Raw genomic sequence first — 17,686 nt, 5'->3', positions numbered from 1 at the left:
TATTCCAATTTTTGCAAGACCTGAGTTTAAGTGTTCAGACAAAGTCTTTGTGTACACACATCAGTTTTTCTCTTCAGTATACATACTTGTAGAAATTTTATATAAAAAATAAGTAGCACATTTTGTTAAATATTTGTCTGGATATTTCTTTGGCATTGAGCCACATTGAAAACGTAACCTCTCTCCGGTCCCTCGTTTCTGAGAATTAACAATGCCTGAAAATAGCTGCATGTTTCCTGCAAAATTCACTACATTGTCAATGATGTACTCCAGACATTAACAGGCGTGAATGCAAAAGGCTGATGAGGGTGATTACAGGCCTCTCTGTGTGTGTGTGTGTGTGTGTGTGTGTGTGTGTGTGTGTGTGTGTGTGTGTGTGTGTAAATAGGCTCATGTGGAATAGCACTGAACCAGTAACCTCACAATTAGTCCAGGAATGAGCACTAATCACTGCTGCCTCACACTTAGAAAGGGAACATTTGGACCTTCTCAGTGCCAAGCTGACACAGCGGATTCATCGGTCTGTTTATCTACTGTACATCTTTGGAAATTTTACCACTGTTTAGAAATTTCCATTACTGTGAGACAAATAAAGGTATATCTTATCTTATATCTGCTTAAATGTTGCCACAATTGACTTTAAAATCAAGGGCACACTTTTAAAACATTTGATCGAACCCATAAATGTAACAATAATATTTAGGTAGTGTTATATATAAGAAATAAGACACAACAAGGTGTGGAGGAATGATGCAGTCTGGTGCATTACAGTTACAAACAGCAGAAAGTGTTTTATTCCTCTTAGATCACAGAAATATTAGTTAACATCTGTTATCACAGACATTATAACAGCTACAAGAGGACATTCCCTTACCATCCTTTCTGTTTCTTTTACTGAGTGATTGCACCAGAGCTTCCTTTCATGAACTTGAAATAGACTTTTAATTACAGGAAGCCTGACCATGTTCATAATAATCTCTTTTCTTTCCGTTTTCGGTATAATTACAGGTATTCCCCGAGTTATGATTATTTAACTTACGATTTTTCAAACTCACGATGATGATAGCGATACGGAAACATTTTTTAATATTGGAATTTGTATGTGTTACAATACACAGGGACCCCGCCAGGATGTACGCATCTTTCACCTTGTGAGATGCCTCACTCTCACCTGCGGTCAACAGAGTTTATTTGTCTCTGTGTAAGAGCGCATATTCTTTTCTGTGTTTTCGGTTTCCAAGCCCAATTTTAGCTCTTGTTCCTCTCCTTTTTTCGCCGTTGCCGGTCACTGAAACAGAGTGTGTCCGGCTCTGCCCTCCAATCTCAAACCGCCGCTCGTCCACGCATTTGCTGCCACTTACATACAGAATCTCACAAACGTGAATACAGGCCTCACATTTCAGCAAACATTTTAGTATATCTTCTCAAAGAACAATATTATGTAATTACAATACAGTAAGAACAAATGCTGCTGGATGTTAGACACATGGCGCCTTCTTCAGCTTCCGCTTTAGGTCTGAAGACTTCATCACCTTCAGCTTTCAGGCAGTTGTAATCTTGGCGGTCTGTCTTTAGGTCTTTTTCATGTTGGAAAACTGCTGCATTGACCAATTTCTGTATTGAGAGCATTGTGTTCTGCTTTAGAATGTCATGGTGCATCTTGAAATCCATCTTTCCCTCACTGAACCGCAGTTCCACAGTACCAGCAGCACTCATGCAGCCCCAGACCATGATGCTACCACCACCAGGCTTGACTGTAGTCAAGACACAATTATCTTGGTACTCATCAGTTCTAAACACTGACAAGCGAACCGTCCATTTCTGCACCTTCTAAAGCAATGCTGGCAGCTGTCATGCATCTGTTTTTTGAAGCCAGGTTCTGCACCTGACACACAAAACAAGGACTAAACTTCTTCTTTTAAAGTAAATAACATGATTACATAATTTAAAACATCAGACCTTCAATCAATGAAAGTTATCCGTTTTTAGTTATAACGATGCTGAGCTACTTCATCAACATGCTCCACTTATTTTCCACCACGCAAATGTTATTGTCAGCCCTACTGGTAATTTGAAATTCACGTTGTATTATAGTTGATACATTATTTAGAGTATGAGTTTCCAAAATAGAAGCGCTGTTTTTCCCCGTTTTAAGACAAATGGAACGTGCATGTATGCGGTTCATGACCAAGCAGCAGAAAAGCAATTGTGGAGAACATGACCAGGGTCCCTATAAACCCCATAAAAAATTAAAAAAGGTATCCTCTTTGTCCAACCACACCGAATCACAATTCCATTTAAGGATTGAAAAATTCATCTTTTTCTGCAGTAGAAATATGTTTACAGATAATATTTATTACTTGTCTTGTAGCTAATAGTTATATTGGTTTTTAATTTGTTTTGGTTTTTTTTGTCAGAAGTCATTCTGCGTTTAAAATGAAAGCTCTACCTCACATAACTTTTCTTCACTGAATTTGGGGAATTTCGCTAAAAATTATAAAAAATATGCCAAGGCTAGAGAGTTGAAATGCCTCATTCCTAGAATGCACACCGCTACTACGGCTATTTCTATTCTGCATTTCGGCATCGCCAATTTGAACACCTGCCAATTCCCTTTTCCCAGTTAACATACCCCTGTATTTCGACAGCTACCGACCAAGTAGGCTGAAGGCTTGCATGTGCTTCCTAGAAGACACATGAACCCATGTGACAACACCATTTTTTCCCCCATACTCCTGCTCAAGCAGCATCACACAGCAATGTAATACCACTGTGAAAAATTCCTATCTGCCTTCATCAGCCTACACGGTGAACACAATATATGCTGGATATTCCTGTGGTCATCATTTCACATGCCGCTGAGAGCTGTGGGTCTGGTGACACTATCTGTTTTATATGTCCCAAGTCAGGTAGGGAGGTGGAATAAAACAAGGAAAAAAAAATTAATGGGCGTCGGTCCACAAGAAGGAGCTTGGATATGATTCCCTGATATAGAATGTAACAATTAAGAGATTGGGAACAAGACGTGCTGGGAATCTGAGGAGCGCTACAATGCTGAATACTGAGAAATCATACATTAGCCAGAGGACTATTTGATTTGAAAAGAGCTTCTTCAAGAGGCTGGTTTATTGCTGAGCTAGTGCACGCTCAGGACAAGCTGCCTGCCACACTTCCACTTAATTACTCCAGAAGGAAAACGGGAGCCCCTGCTCTCCCTCCCACCCTTCTCCGCTCTCTCTCTCTTTCTCTCTCTCTCTCTCTTCTGCTCTCCCTATTCTGTTTATTGTCATGTTTTTTTCCTAAAGCTGCAAGCTTCACTGCAGGACAAACTGACATTCTGTTTTTAATGACAGCCATACTTCAGCAGCGAGTGAGTACAAAATAAGAGGCCTGTTTAAAAGAAAAAATACAACCTATAAGCAAAATGTTAACTTTGCACATGATTTAGCTTCTGCATACACTTACAAATTTGCTGGGAGTCGAAAGACACTAATATGGTATTATTAACACACACTGTTTTCTGGCCTTAAACTGCTAATCAAATTAATCAGAATTAATGGTATTAGCAATATGTCCATGAAAACATGATGCTGAATTGTGTCTTAGGGAAACACATGTCACTCACGCCTGCCTTAGGAGTGTGTAACTGACACAAGATTCAGAAAGGTCTCTCTATCTTTTTTTATTACAGCACCTTTTCTTCAAACACAAAAAAACCCTGAAGTTTTTACAACGGCGCATTATGGCAATTATAAAACCCGCTGTAACGATTATAGCAACATTTGTATTCGGCTGAATAAAGTAAACCATCACTGGGAAGTCCTTTCATTTCAAAGCTTCCACAATGGTGTCGAATTTGAGCTTATGATACCTGATTTTTCATATTGTAATTTGGATTTTTTGCAAATTAAACACTTTTTTTTAATTGCACAAGTCTAAAAGCTACACTTTATCATATATAAACACCAATGCTTTATAATGAATCTTTACATCATTACATTAAACAATTATCATTCATATCGTTCCTTATGAATCCTTCTTATTTAGATACTTGCATTGAATTTACTTTTTTTTGGTTCTAGCTTTTCTTGCTCATTTTTGGATCAACATTTTTTTGTTATTAAAAGCTTGATATTTTGCTTGATATTTTGTCCATTTTGCATGGGTCTATTTGGATGCTTATTACTCCATTAATAGGTCCCTTTGGGCAGTTGGTTCATCTGCACGTTTTTAGATATATCTTTGAGTTTAAAAATGCTCTGAGCAATAAAAACAAAGAATATAATTCAATTTATGTACACTTCCTCAGCTTTGCACAGGCAACAATAATGTAGCAAGGCGCTATCACATAGAGCATCAACATGCAATTTGCAATTATATTCAACAGAAATTAGCCTCTAAATATTCCCATTTGAATAACACACACCTTTTTTGCTAGTTACGCTGAACCACCAATAGAAAATGAGCATAAAGACTATGCCAAATATGTTTTAATGTTATCTTCACTTCCATTCATCTATGTTTTCTGGTTATACTTTAATGTTTTAATATTTGATTTTATTTGTAATTTTTTTTTTATAAAATCTTTAGCTTAAATACCTATTTGCTCCGAAGCAAAACATTTTATACTGTATACACTGAAAATCAACATTCTGCCACTAATGTACATTGCATAGCAACATTTCAAACAATTTCTTCAAACACTTTATATTTTACATGCACCAATGTAAGTTTACCATGTTAAGTTCTTCGTACGATTAGTACAGATATACTTTTTATTTCTTTTCCACAGAAAAAGTGTAAAATGTTGATTGAGACAACAAAGATTGGTTAGTTCAAATCCCAGTACCGCCAAGTTGCCACCCTCGAACCCTTAACTCTTAACTGATCAGTTGTATAAATGCGATAATTGTAAGTCGCTCTGGATAAGGGTGACTGGGGGAAGGGAAAGGAAGTCAAACTATGCAATGCAGAGATTAAATTCAAATGGGTTAAAATACATCGGTCAGTAACTTGAAACCAAAACCATAAGGGGAAAATTCTTTCTGCCTGTATTTTATTCACTGGTATTGTATAGTAAATGGATGCCTTTTTCCAACAATGTGCATTTATTGTATAACACAAAATGGAGCCCTGATGGAGTATCCTGAATTCACAGGATGATAGGGGGTGAGGGGTGGGGTTGGGGGGGTTGTTGAGTGGCCTCTGGATAACACCAGCATCAAGAGGAAAGTAAAAGAGGGAGCAAGAGGAGGTGATAAGGTCACTAAGGTTGATGACTAATATCGCGTATGAAAGAGACAGAAGGTCATTTCTGACAGGAAATAGTTAATGCAGTGTGGTTATGAAAACAGGAACCAAAAAGGACCTGAAATTGTGACACATGTACCATTTGACAACAGAACAAATGAGGCAAATGCTTCATTTTTAAGTATGATGTGGTAGAATGTGGTAAGGGTCACTTTTTAAAAGCATAATAATGCTGACTAGAACATTTATGTCTATTAAGACCTTTCTACAGGAAACACATGGAAAAAAATAAAAGCAAAACCATATTAATAAATTTCATTTGGATTTTCCTGATGAAATCAGGAATTCATAACAACGTTTAATATGAGCATTTCATAGTAAGGTTATATCCGTTTTTATTATATTATAAGAACATGCAAAGGATCAAACAGGAATTTATGTAACATGTTATGATTCAATAACTAATAAAAATGTTTTAATGCAAGAAATTAATTATTAATTCATTTAATTGCATTATGATTACTAGATTCACAACATACTCTTATTTCTATATGAATCCAGTATGAAATATGAACTCATTCTGAATTACAGCATTTAATAACTAGAATGCTTTAGTAAGGAAAGTCTGCATGTTCATACCCTCCTGGGCAAAAAAAAAAAAAAAAGCCAAAATATTAAGCTTTTAATGGTCTTAACAATTAATTATTAAAAATGAGCAAGAATTATACATAATATAGTATGGAAGATTGCATATAACCATGTTTTTGCCTTTGTATGCAAGACTATATATTAGTAAATTTCCCTGTTTTAAGCTTTTTTCCCAAAGCAGCAAAGTAAATGAGCAAATGGTGGCACTGGAATTAGTAGTACATTTGTTGAAGTCTTGCTAATCTTTTTAGCAACAACTTGTTGTTAAAAGCTAAATTTTTCCCCTTTTTTTCCTATTTTTTTAAAGGAATTTTTCAATGTCTGTCTCTGAGCAATTCATTCATCCGTTCATCTTAACTTTGTTTTTAGATATATCTTAAAGTGCTTAAAAAATGCTTATAAATACAAAGTTATTCAATTAAGATACCTCAACTTTGTTTTTTCAAGCTTTGCACCGGCTTTGATAATGTAGCGAGGCGCTATCAAATAGAGCATCAATACTAATCTCCGTAGACTCCCATTTGAATAACACACAAGGTCTAAAAAGAACAGAGCTCATGCCTAAAACACTTTCCTGACTGAACCTCGTTTTACACCGTTCGCTTTCAAGGTTACATCAGAAGCCTCTTTTGAACATGCTCCAGGACCACCAGTGCGTTTTTTTCTCCCATCTTTCCCTTCATGTTAGAAACAACATATGGAATGATTCCACCTTGGCCCAGAACACCTGTCACTTACCCTTATTCCATTTGCAGAGGTGAGCACAGCTGACCCCAGCCCAGAGGTAAACACAAGCCCAAAATTTACAGGAGTATATAAACCTAAATTAATTGGTTGTTCAGGCCATAATTACCTTGTGCCACACTTATTGCTAATCTGACTGTTGGATTGCTGCCATGTTGGGCTCTGGACTGTGTCCAGTGCACCGGTGGGGTGTAATCCATAAGCCAGGAAAGTCCTGCTTTGACATGCACTGCCAAACAGCAAGATTCCATAAACCCATCAGTGCTTATTAAAGATTAACGTGGAGTTCCTTGTGGCCCTACACACAGTGCCCTTTAATTATTTTCATCCTTACTGCCAACACAGAGCAATGCAAAGAAGCTTCTGTTTTGTTTTATATATATATATATATATATATATATATATATATATATATATATATATATATATATATATATATATATATACATATATCTTCATGCACCTGACTTTTCCAACCATATGTGGTTATTTCCCAAACTGCTACCACAAAGTTGGAGTCGCAAAATATATCTGTTGAAAAGACTACAAATTTTCCACTCATTTGAGTTAGGAGACCCAAATCTTGTCCAGCAGGACAATGCCCCTGTGCACAAAGCCAGCTCCATGAACATTTGGATTAGAAGGGGCCTTCTATAGAGCTCTAAACTCAACCCTATCGAACACCTTGAATGAATGCAATGCTGACTGCACCCCAGGCCTCCTCCCCCTACATCAGTATATGACTTTACTGAATGAGCACAAATCTCCACATTCACACTCCAGTCTAGTGGAACATCTTCCCAAAAGAGTTGAGGATATTATAGGAGCAAATGTAGAATGGGATGTTTAAAAATCACACAAATCTTATTGTCAGGAAATGGGTATAAAACATGATGTTGATCAAGTATGGCTCCTTGAGATACAGCTTCTTTGAGGGCAACATCCAAATCATGCATTTTTATATTTTATAATTTTTCTCTCACACTTACTCTCACTTCCTTTGATTTTTTCTCTGACGGTTTCCCTCACTTCTGTTCTTCATTACTAATGATGCACAGGACTGATTTTTTGTGTTAAACCTTACATTCTTCTTGCCTTTCACATAAATATTTTTCATACTTTTTGCTAGTGCAATGCCATATACTTTTTTCATTTCACTGAGCATGTAGTGATTGATATACACCAACAGTTCTAAAATGTTCTAAACCATTTTTTGTGGTTGCAGAGGTTAAACTTTATCTGACTATTCCTTTTTACTTGAAAAAACTTTTTTTTTCCTATGAAAAATAACAGGATTTTACACATTTGTTCAATTGCAATTATAGCCCAGTTGTCAGACATAAATATTGAGAATAAACAATATAAAAATTTTCTTTTTTTATGCAGTATCTCCCAAAAGTGAGTACACCCCTCACATTTCTGCAACCATTTTAGTATATCTTGTCAAGAGGCAATACTGTAGAAATGAAACTTGGATGTATTTCAGATCAGTCAATGTACAGCTTAGTATAGTCTCTTGATAAGATATACTAAAATGGTTGCTGAAAATTAGGGGCGTACTCACTTTTGTGAAATACTGGCCCTAACCCTAACCCAAGATATTTTAGTATGTCTCTGACAAAAGATTTATACTGAGTGTAATTAGTAGTATAATATTACTACAATATATAGTATTATACTCTAATACTATAGTAATATACTATAAAATTGGCAGCTTAGCAGCTCATCACTTTTATGCAATATACTTCTAAACGTATTTATTTGTACAGTACATGTTAATCTGATTGTTTTTAAAGCGTGCACTGTTTAGTGAATCACTGACTCTTGGCTGGTGGCTGCAGCGCTGCTGTTTACAAGGAGATCACACTTTCTCCTTGAGCCCTGACCTAATTTACTTCCAAGCCTGCCAGCACAGGGAGGCACAGAGGTTGGGAGGAAAGGAGAGCGAAAGTGAGAAAGAGAGCGAGCGAGAGAGAGAAAGAGCACGAGAGAGATGAAATGAGAATGTACAAGTAACACTGGTGCCTGTATGGTGCAGTCGATGGTGTGTCTTATTTACAACAGAAATATTCTGGACTCACGCACTCACTCTGCACAGCATCCAGTTGCTGAGTGCCGCCTTGTCTGCCATGTGTGTGTGTGTGTGTGTGTGTGTGTGTGTGTGTGTGTGTGTCACTCTTGGCTGAGCAAGGAGCAATAAAGAGCTTATTTCTGTGGCTTCTTTTTCTCTCGCTCTCTGTTCAAGGTTGTGCTGACTTTGGTCTAGCGAGTGCACAAATCCACTGTCTCTCACACAGTGATGAAAACATTTGTGTTAAGACTTCTCACTTGCCTATTTCCTGTAGCAAACAAAGCTGCCAGTACCTGTGTTCTAAGTTTCATATCCAGTATTTTTGTCGTCCAAATGCCAAAGCTGTGGTTGTGCAATCGGCTGGGTAACAGTTGAGCCTGAATGCAGACATCAGCTAAAATAATATACTATAAAATATACCATATAAAAAATAAAAAAATGTACTATAGACTATAGATAAGAGAGTTGCTTGAGTAAAGATGAGATCAAACACCTTTTCATGCTTAACCATAAAGTTGTTTATTTATTACTATAAATAAGGCAGTGACCTTTTTTTTTTTTTTTTTTGTAAACGATGATTATCAGTTTGCTAATCCGACTAGACTGAATAAAAGAAACCATCGGTGAAACCGTGAACAATCCTCCCATTCCAACCTAATGTCTCATACTCTGTAGCTAGTCTCTGGTCTGATGAACTGCCTTCAGCAAAATGATGAATACATGTGATTGGATAAAATGTGAAAATACGATCTGCTACAGAAGGTGAGCTGGGTCCAGTTTAGAAAACTGCAGTCCCTGTACCAGGGGTCACCAAACTTTTTGAAACTGAGAGCTACTTCTTGGGTACCGATTAATGTGAAGGGCTACCAGTTTGATACACACAGTTTTCGGTTTGATCTGAAATAAAAAATTTGCTCAATTTACATTTTATTCTATGTTATTATTAATAATTAATTATATTCATCGATGTGAAGACACTGATCATGTTAATGATTTCTCATAATAATTATTAACAATGATTTAACAAAGTAGGAAACAGCTATTTTAGAAAAGGCTACTCATGTGGTCCTTGCGGGCTACCTGGTGCCCACGGGCACCACATTGGTGACCCCTGCCCTGTACTATGTCCAGATTTTTTTTCTTGTTTTTCTGTACTTGGTTCAGGCTGTGGGTTCACATGCAGACAATCTGATCGAGACGATACAAAAAAAACTAAATTATCAGTTCTATTAATGGTTAATGGGGTCATTTATTCTTTAAAACAATGTGAATGTATATGAAGGGAATAATTAAAAAGCTAGAGAATTTAAGGGAGTTTAAAAACTTTCTTTCTTTTTGCAGGCATTTTATCATCAGGCAGTGTGGTCAGAGTCTTTTTTGTAGACCAATATAGAAAGCTACTTTGCTGAAACAGTGATAAGGCCAAAGAAAAAAAGTGTGTTGTTAATTAACACATTGATGTTGAAACAGCAACACATCCAGATAGCTCTCTGATTTCAGAAATCTTGCAGAACTAACAAAAACCAATGTGTAGCCTGTGCCTGATATGACACTGCAAAAGAGATGAAGACTTCAGTCAATGACTGTTTAGTTTTGCTGTCTAATAATCTCATTATAAACAAGAAACCTGGAAAACATAGACATTGTAATCGCTTTAATGGTTATAATGGGAATTGTATTGGTTTTAATAGATACTCTAATGGCTCCTGTGGTTTTCTAGTAGTTTGATGCCTTCAATAAGTGGCATGTTATGGGTACTGGATAACATTAAGGACCAAAAGTACACCCTAGACAAGTTGTAAATGATATTTTGGTATCTACTGGACACCAACAGAGACCACTAGGATGTCATTAAGCATCCAAATTCTAATAAGGTTATACTGGCTCATTGATGATAGTGCTTTAATGAAGAACATAAACAAATTATGTAAAGAAAACCACTTGGGTAACAGATGCTGGTTTTAATAGTGTTTGTAGTGAAAACCACTTCTGCCATAATTTCTATTTCTTTTACTATTTTTAGTAGCGAAAAGCATGCCCATATATAATCCAGGTATATTAGATCGAATATTGGATCTATTCTAAAAGAACAGGATGCAAAATGATTATTTCATTTAAACTTTAATTTACTTTTATATACAGTGAGGAAAATAAGTATTTGAACACCCTGCTATTTTGCAAGTTCTCCCACTTAGAAATCATGGAGGGGTCTGAAATTGTCATCATAGGTGCATGTCCACTGTGAGAGACATAATCTAAAAAAAAAAAAATCACAATGTATGATTTTTTAACTATTTATTTGTATGATACAGCTGCAAATAAGTATTTGAATACCTGTCTATCAGCTAGAATTCTGACCCTCAAAGACCTGTTAGTCTGCCTTTAAAATGTCCGCCTCCACTACATTTATTATCCTAAATTAGATGCACCTGTTTGAGGTCGTTAGCTGCATAAAGACACCTGTCCACCACATACAATCAGTAAGAATCCAACTACTAACATGGCCAAGACCAAAGAGCTGTCCAAAGACACTAGAGACAAAATTGCACACCTCCACAAGGCTGGAAAGGGCTACGGGGAAATTGCCAAGCAGCTTGGTGAAAAAAGGTCCACTGTTGGAGCAATCATTAGAAAATTGAAGAAGCTAAACATGACTGTCAATCTCCCTCGGACTGGGGCTCCATGCAAGATCTCACTTCATGGGGTCTCAATGATCCTAAGGAAGGTGAGAAATCAGCCCAGAACTACACAGGAGGAGCTGGTCAATGACCTGAAAAGAGCTGGGACCACCGTTTCCAAGGGTACTGTTGGTAATACACTAAGACGTCATGGTTTGAAATCATGCATGGCACGGAAGGTTCCCCTGCTTAAACCAGCACATGTCCAGGCACGTCTTAAGTTTGCCAATGACCATTTGGATGATCCAGAGGAGTCATGGGAGAAAGTCATGTGGTCAGATGAGACCAAAATAGAACTTTTGGGTCATAATTCCACTAAACGTGTTTGGAGGAAGAAGAATGATGAGTACCATCCCACGAACACCATCCCTACTGTGAAGCATGGGGGTGGTAGCATCATGCTTTGGGGGTGTTTTCTGCATATGGGACAGGGCGACTGCACTGTATTAAGAAGAGGATGACCGGGGCCACGTATTGTGAGATTTTGGGGAACAACCTCCTTCCCTCAGTTAGAGCATTGAAGATGGGTCGAGGCTGGGTCTTCCAACATGACAATGACCCAAAGCACACAGCCAGGATAACCAAGGAGTGGCTCTGTAAGAAGCATATCAAGGTTCTGGCGTGGCCTAGCCAGTCTCCAGACCTAAACCCAATTGAGAATCTTTGGAGGGAGCTCAAGGAGTGGGCCTAAAATCCCTCCTGCAGTGTGTGCAAACCTGGTGAAAAACTACAGGAAACGTTTGACCTCTGTAATTGCAAACAAAGGCTATTGTACCAAATATTAACATTGACTTTCTCAGGTGTTCAAATACTTATTTGCAGCTGTATCATACAAATAAATAGTTAAAAAATCATATATTGTGATTTCTGGATTTTTTTTTTTAGATTATGTCTCTCACAGTGGACATGCACCTACGATGACAATTTCAGACCCCTCCATGATTTCTAAGTGGGAGAACTTGCAAAATAGCAGGGTGTTCAAATACTTATTTTCCTCACTGTATATATAGGATATTGTGCGGGGCACTTCCTTTTCATTTTCTCTTATAGTGGTCCACCATTTAAAACACAAATAGAAGAGGAAAAACAAAAACAAACAAACAAAAAAACAACAACAACAATACTTATGTTGCATCATTCAACCTGGGACAATAAACCAGATCAAAAGGATGAGTCGAAGAACAAAAGGCATAAAGGGCAGCAAATAAAATTGAGAGAAATGGAGAGAGAGAGAGAAAGAGAGACAGAGAGAAAGAGAGAATGAGAGAGAGAGAGAGAAAGAGAGAGAGAGCCTGCATCATATTACTTTTCTATATTCAGTGCTTATGCCACTTTCTACGTGAAATAAAAGCCCTGTGAGGTGCATCAGACTGCATACAACACACAGGAAACTCCAAACAGAAAGAGCACACATCCCTTTCACCTGCAGGCCCTTTCATCTCTTCATTAGCATGGTCAATTGTTTATCAAAAGCCCGAGAGGGGCGGGAGACAGGCGCATGGCCGTGAATTCGAAAGTGCCCATCGCGCTCGGGTTTTTAAATGCATGACAGGTTAATGGTAAGTTAGTGGCATCATTAGATTCCGTTCATTCACATTTAAAGCAGGGCCTCCGCTTCAAATGACTACTAAGCAGTCCTTATTTTGAGAGGTAATTTATATTGTAATTATATTTTCAATCACATTTCATTAATTAAGACAAGCCCGGCCATGTAATTATGCATTTCATCTTCTCCATGATTTGCTGGAAAATCACCAGCGTCAGAGGGATTGTACGGCTGGATAATTCGTGTCGTCCATTCTAAATGCTGATTTATGCCAGCGGAAAGGAAAAGATGAATATTTTATCCTGTCTATGCATCTGAGTAAGAAATATTGTCTGTTCTTGAAGCAGAAATACAAATGGTAGGTTCCGTTTGCTTATATGAACAGTGGCAAACAGGTCAATGCATGGCACTGAAATCCAGCATTTTGTATATACTGTGAGATAAATAAGTATTTTTCCCACTTAAAAAATAGAGAGATCTGTAATTTTCATCGTAGGTACCCACCCTCTTAACTGTGAGAGACAAAATCTAAAAAAGAAAATCCAGAAAATAACATTGTATGACTTTTAAATAATTAATTTCAATTTTATTGCATGAAATAAGTATTTCATACAATAGAAAAATAGAATTTAATATTTGGTACAGAGAACTTTGTTTACAATTACAGAGGTCAGACATTTCCTGTAGTTCTTGACCAGGTTTGTACACACTGCAACAGGGATTTTGGCCCACTCCTCAATACAGGTCTTCTTCAGATCTTTCAGGTTTTGGGGCTGTCGCTGTGCAACACGAAGTGTCAGCTCCCTCCATATATTTTCTAATGGGTTCAGGTCTGAAGACTGGCTAGTCCACTCCAGGACCTTAAAATGCTTCTTACGGAGCCACTCCTAGTGTGTTTGGGGTCATTGTCATGCTGGAAGACCCAGCTACGACCCATCTTCAATAGTCTGGGAAGAAGGTTGTTGCCCTAATTCTTGCGATACATGGCCTCATTATTCCTCCCCTCAATACATCCTGTCCCCTTTGCAGAAAAGCTCCCCCAAAGCATGATGTTTCCACCCCCATGCTTCACGGTTGTGATGGTGTTCTTGGGATTGTACTAATCCTTGTTCTTCCTTTAAACACGGTGAGTGGAGTTTAGATCAAAAAGTTCTATTTTGGTCTCATCTGACCACATGACCTTCTCCCATGCCTCCTCTGGATCATCCAGATGGTCTTTGGCAAACCTGGACATGTGCTGGCTTGAGCAGTGGTCCCAGCTCTCTTCAGGTCATTGACCAGGTCCTTCCTTGTAGTTCTAGGCTGATCCCTCACCTTTCTCACAATCATTAATACTCCACGAGGCGAAATCTTGCATGGAGCCCCAGTCCGAGGGAGATTGACAGTCATCTTGAATTTCTTCCATTTTCTAATAATTGTGCCAACAGTTGTTGCCTTCTCACCAAGCTGTTTGCCTATTGTCCTGTAGCCCCATCCCAGCCTTGTGCAGGTCTACAATTTTGTACCTAGTGTCCTTGGACAGCTCTTCGCTCTTGCCCATAATGGATAGGTTGGCGTCTGGTTGACTGAGTGTCTGGACAGGTGTCTTTTATACAGGTCTGGTCTTTTTAGAGAATTTATACCAAGCAAACTAAATGCACTTTCTTTCTTTCGGCTTCTCCCATTAGGGTCACCACAGTGGATCATCCACATGTTTGATTTGGCACAAGTTTTTATACTGGATGCCCTTCCTAACGCAACCCTCCCATTTATCCGGGCTTGGGACTGGCACTAAGAGTGGCTGGGGTTGGTTCCCTGACCAGGGATCAGCGAGAGCGCCGCATCCTAACCACCAGACCACCAGGGAACCACTATCAGGGGACCTCAGTGGAATACACTAATAATAAGCAACTTGGAATGCAATCTACACTTTCATTTTCCTAGTCCTGGCTTTGTCATTATTAAAATGTAGAAGATACTGCTTCGTAAGTAATCCAATAACTTTGCTTGATTAGTTACTGGCCTGCTGAACTTATAATCAGTGACTAATATATGAATCAAATATAGACCGTTGCTATTCCATAAACCTGAGACTGAAATAAATGACACAGTACATTTAGGCATACGGTATCTCTTGCATCAGATTCCTGGTTCATACATTTGGTGACTGAAATATTTTCCAGTTTCCATGTATTCTGAGGCAATATTAACAATATAGCAGGATCCAACATCTACCCAGTATCTGTATGAAGTACATAATGGTCAAAAAGTGATTCCTGGATATGTCACAGGGAGTATGATATGTGTTGTTTGCAAAAAGGAACTGAGTCTGTGAGGTTAAGGCATCTCCAAAAAATAATTTAGGTTGACTGTAATGACCTTGACATTTTGTACACAATGAATAGTTAGAAATTATTCATTCAGAAATTAATTTGTTCAGACAGGAATATGCATGGCACATCTTGACCATAAACAGTGAAACAGCTTTTTATGATTTTGTCCTACTTTGTTGATTTTTAACTGAATAGACAGCTCTTCTGTATCACGACACTTACTATACCTACAAGGGATGGTGAACACTGGCATTTGTACACTTCAAGATACAGGGAGGCAGCCTGCATTATTTCAGACTGCTGCCCTTTATAAGACTTTTGAAGGAACTATCTGCCCTTTTTTTCTGAAGAATTCCATAACCTTGACGAGCGCTATTGCTGCTGCACCACTTAAAAAAACTACAACAACAACAACAGTTCTGCCAAAGGCTGAACACATACACTCAGCATTAGCAGATGAAACTGAGATCCAACAGAACATAATTTAATATCTGTGTCTGTGTGTCTTACTGACCACTCAATCTGTAAACCACAGAAAAACCCTCACTATCACTTTCTCACTACGCACCAAAATGCACAAAGAAGTCATGTGAAAACCCGACAGCTGCCCAAATGCATGCAAACAGAATATGAATTTGCAGTGATATTTGTACTGCTTAACAATTAGTGAGGGAAAAAAAAGCACAACAAGAAGCAGAATTTATTTTTAGAGCATAATAGAAAGGTGTTTAGGTACACAGGACATTTTCTCTCTCTTTGTATGCTACCACTGCCATTGTTTCCATTGGGTAAAGGAATTTAAGGAGCTTTATTCATAGATAATCTGGTTCTTAGCTTCTATCACTATTAGTTAGATAGATAGTTAGCGACATTCTTATTCATGTAGACTGATGCAATTACATATTAAGATTATGCACTGAATTATAAACACATTATTTCTGGATATAAACATTTTTCTTTGAGTAAAACTATATTACCTTTTTATTTCATTTGTATTGGCAAATACAAGCACTCGAACTCGTTTTTACTCAGAAAATCTCAGTTTTAAATAAGTATAAGACTCATTATAAGACTGAGATATAAATGCATTGCGAATACAATTCTATAGGCCATATTTTGTGGTTTTTGCTGCATCTTTTCCATCAGAAAACCAAAACTAGACTTGGCCTACTGTATACCACAGAGTAAAAACCAATGAACAGTAATAATAATCGTATTAAACATAAAGTGAGATGTAAAGCAATGTACTCATCTGTGTTCTACAGTCATGGATTTGTGGTAATTATTGCATATTAAAACATTAAACTGACGAGAGCCGAATCACACGCAAATGACTAGAACTAAATAGGACTAAGTAGTATTATAAATAATAGCTATCACTAGTCTTGATTTAGAAGTGGGGTGAGGATTCGGAATCCTGTACAGTCTGTTTATGTTTAACAGGCTAAAAGATAAATGATCAAGATTTCTAAAATCCAGTGAGAGACTTTTCTTCCCCTATAAACAGAACCAAAACTCCTGATTTAAACTATGCTTAAAATTTTACATTAATTTACCTTTTTTTTTTTTTTTTTTTTTTTTTTATATATAACACAACTTTTCTTTCCATATTTATACCCTAAAGCTTAGGATCTTCAGAAGTTCAGGATCAAAAAATGACAATATGAGAAGGTGGGTATGTCTATTAATTTATGAAATACGCCAATTTTTAACTGCATTCTTTATTCAGTATAAACATAATACATCAAATATTTCTTCTAGTTCCATTAATGCACTAGGATCTCAGATGTGTAATTTCCATATGTGTGAATAATAATAAAATACAGTAAATAAAACAGTACTTGCCACTTTTGAATTCAATATCCCAACTTTCAGTTCATTGAAACCTCATGCAGTAAATATATAACAAATCAGGTTTAATGTGTGCACTTTTCCTTAATTCATTTCATACAGTCTATTATCATGCATACAATATTACAATGTGTAGGAGTTACACATTCTATTATCTGTAATATTCAATTATATTGGCTTAATAATGTATTTATTGTGGTTAAATTGCTTGGTTTCAAGCGTTTAGCTTTAAGTTTAATTAAAGGCACAGTAAATACAGTATTTGAAATGTGTAACAACTTACTATAACAAGTATATATTACACTGGCATTTATATATATATATATATATATATATATATATATATATATATATATATATATATATATATATATACACATTTTTGTTTTGTGTGTGTTCAATAAACATATTTACCATTTTAACCTAGAGAGAAATATTGCTATAAAATAAACTGCTCAGACAATGTACAGTATATTAAGAATTAAATCTAAAAACACTGTAATAATAATTGACCAACTGGCCATTTTCATTGTTTATGATATTTATTTTTAGTGCGATACACATGCCCATGCTCTATTATATTTAA

At 37.0% G+C, this 17,686-nt stretch overlaps 1 protein-coding gene across 1 annotated transcript in view; it reads right to left on the bottom strand.

Annotated features, from left to right (window-relative positions):
- dscamb (Down syndrome cell adhesion molecule b) overlaps positions 1-17,686 on the bottom strand; it is a 140,365-nt gene that overhangs the window by 91,792 nt on the left and 30,887 nt on the right. The gene's annotated exons all lie outside the window — the stretch shown is intronic.

Source organism: Silurus meridionalis, chromosome 20 (assembly GCF_014805685.1).
Source record: "Silurus meridionalis isolate SWU-2019-XX chromosome 20, ASM1480568v1, whole genome shotgun sequence".
In the NCBI taxonomy this organism is placed as follows: Eukaryota; Metazoa; Chordata; class Actinopteri; order Siluriformes; family Siluridae; genus Silurus; species Silurus meridionalis.
The sequence above is the reverse complement of the archived record's forward strand: the minus strand, read 5'-3'. Positions and strand labels throughout refer to the sequence as shown.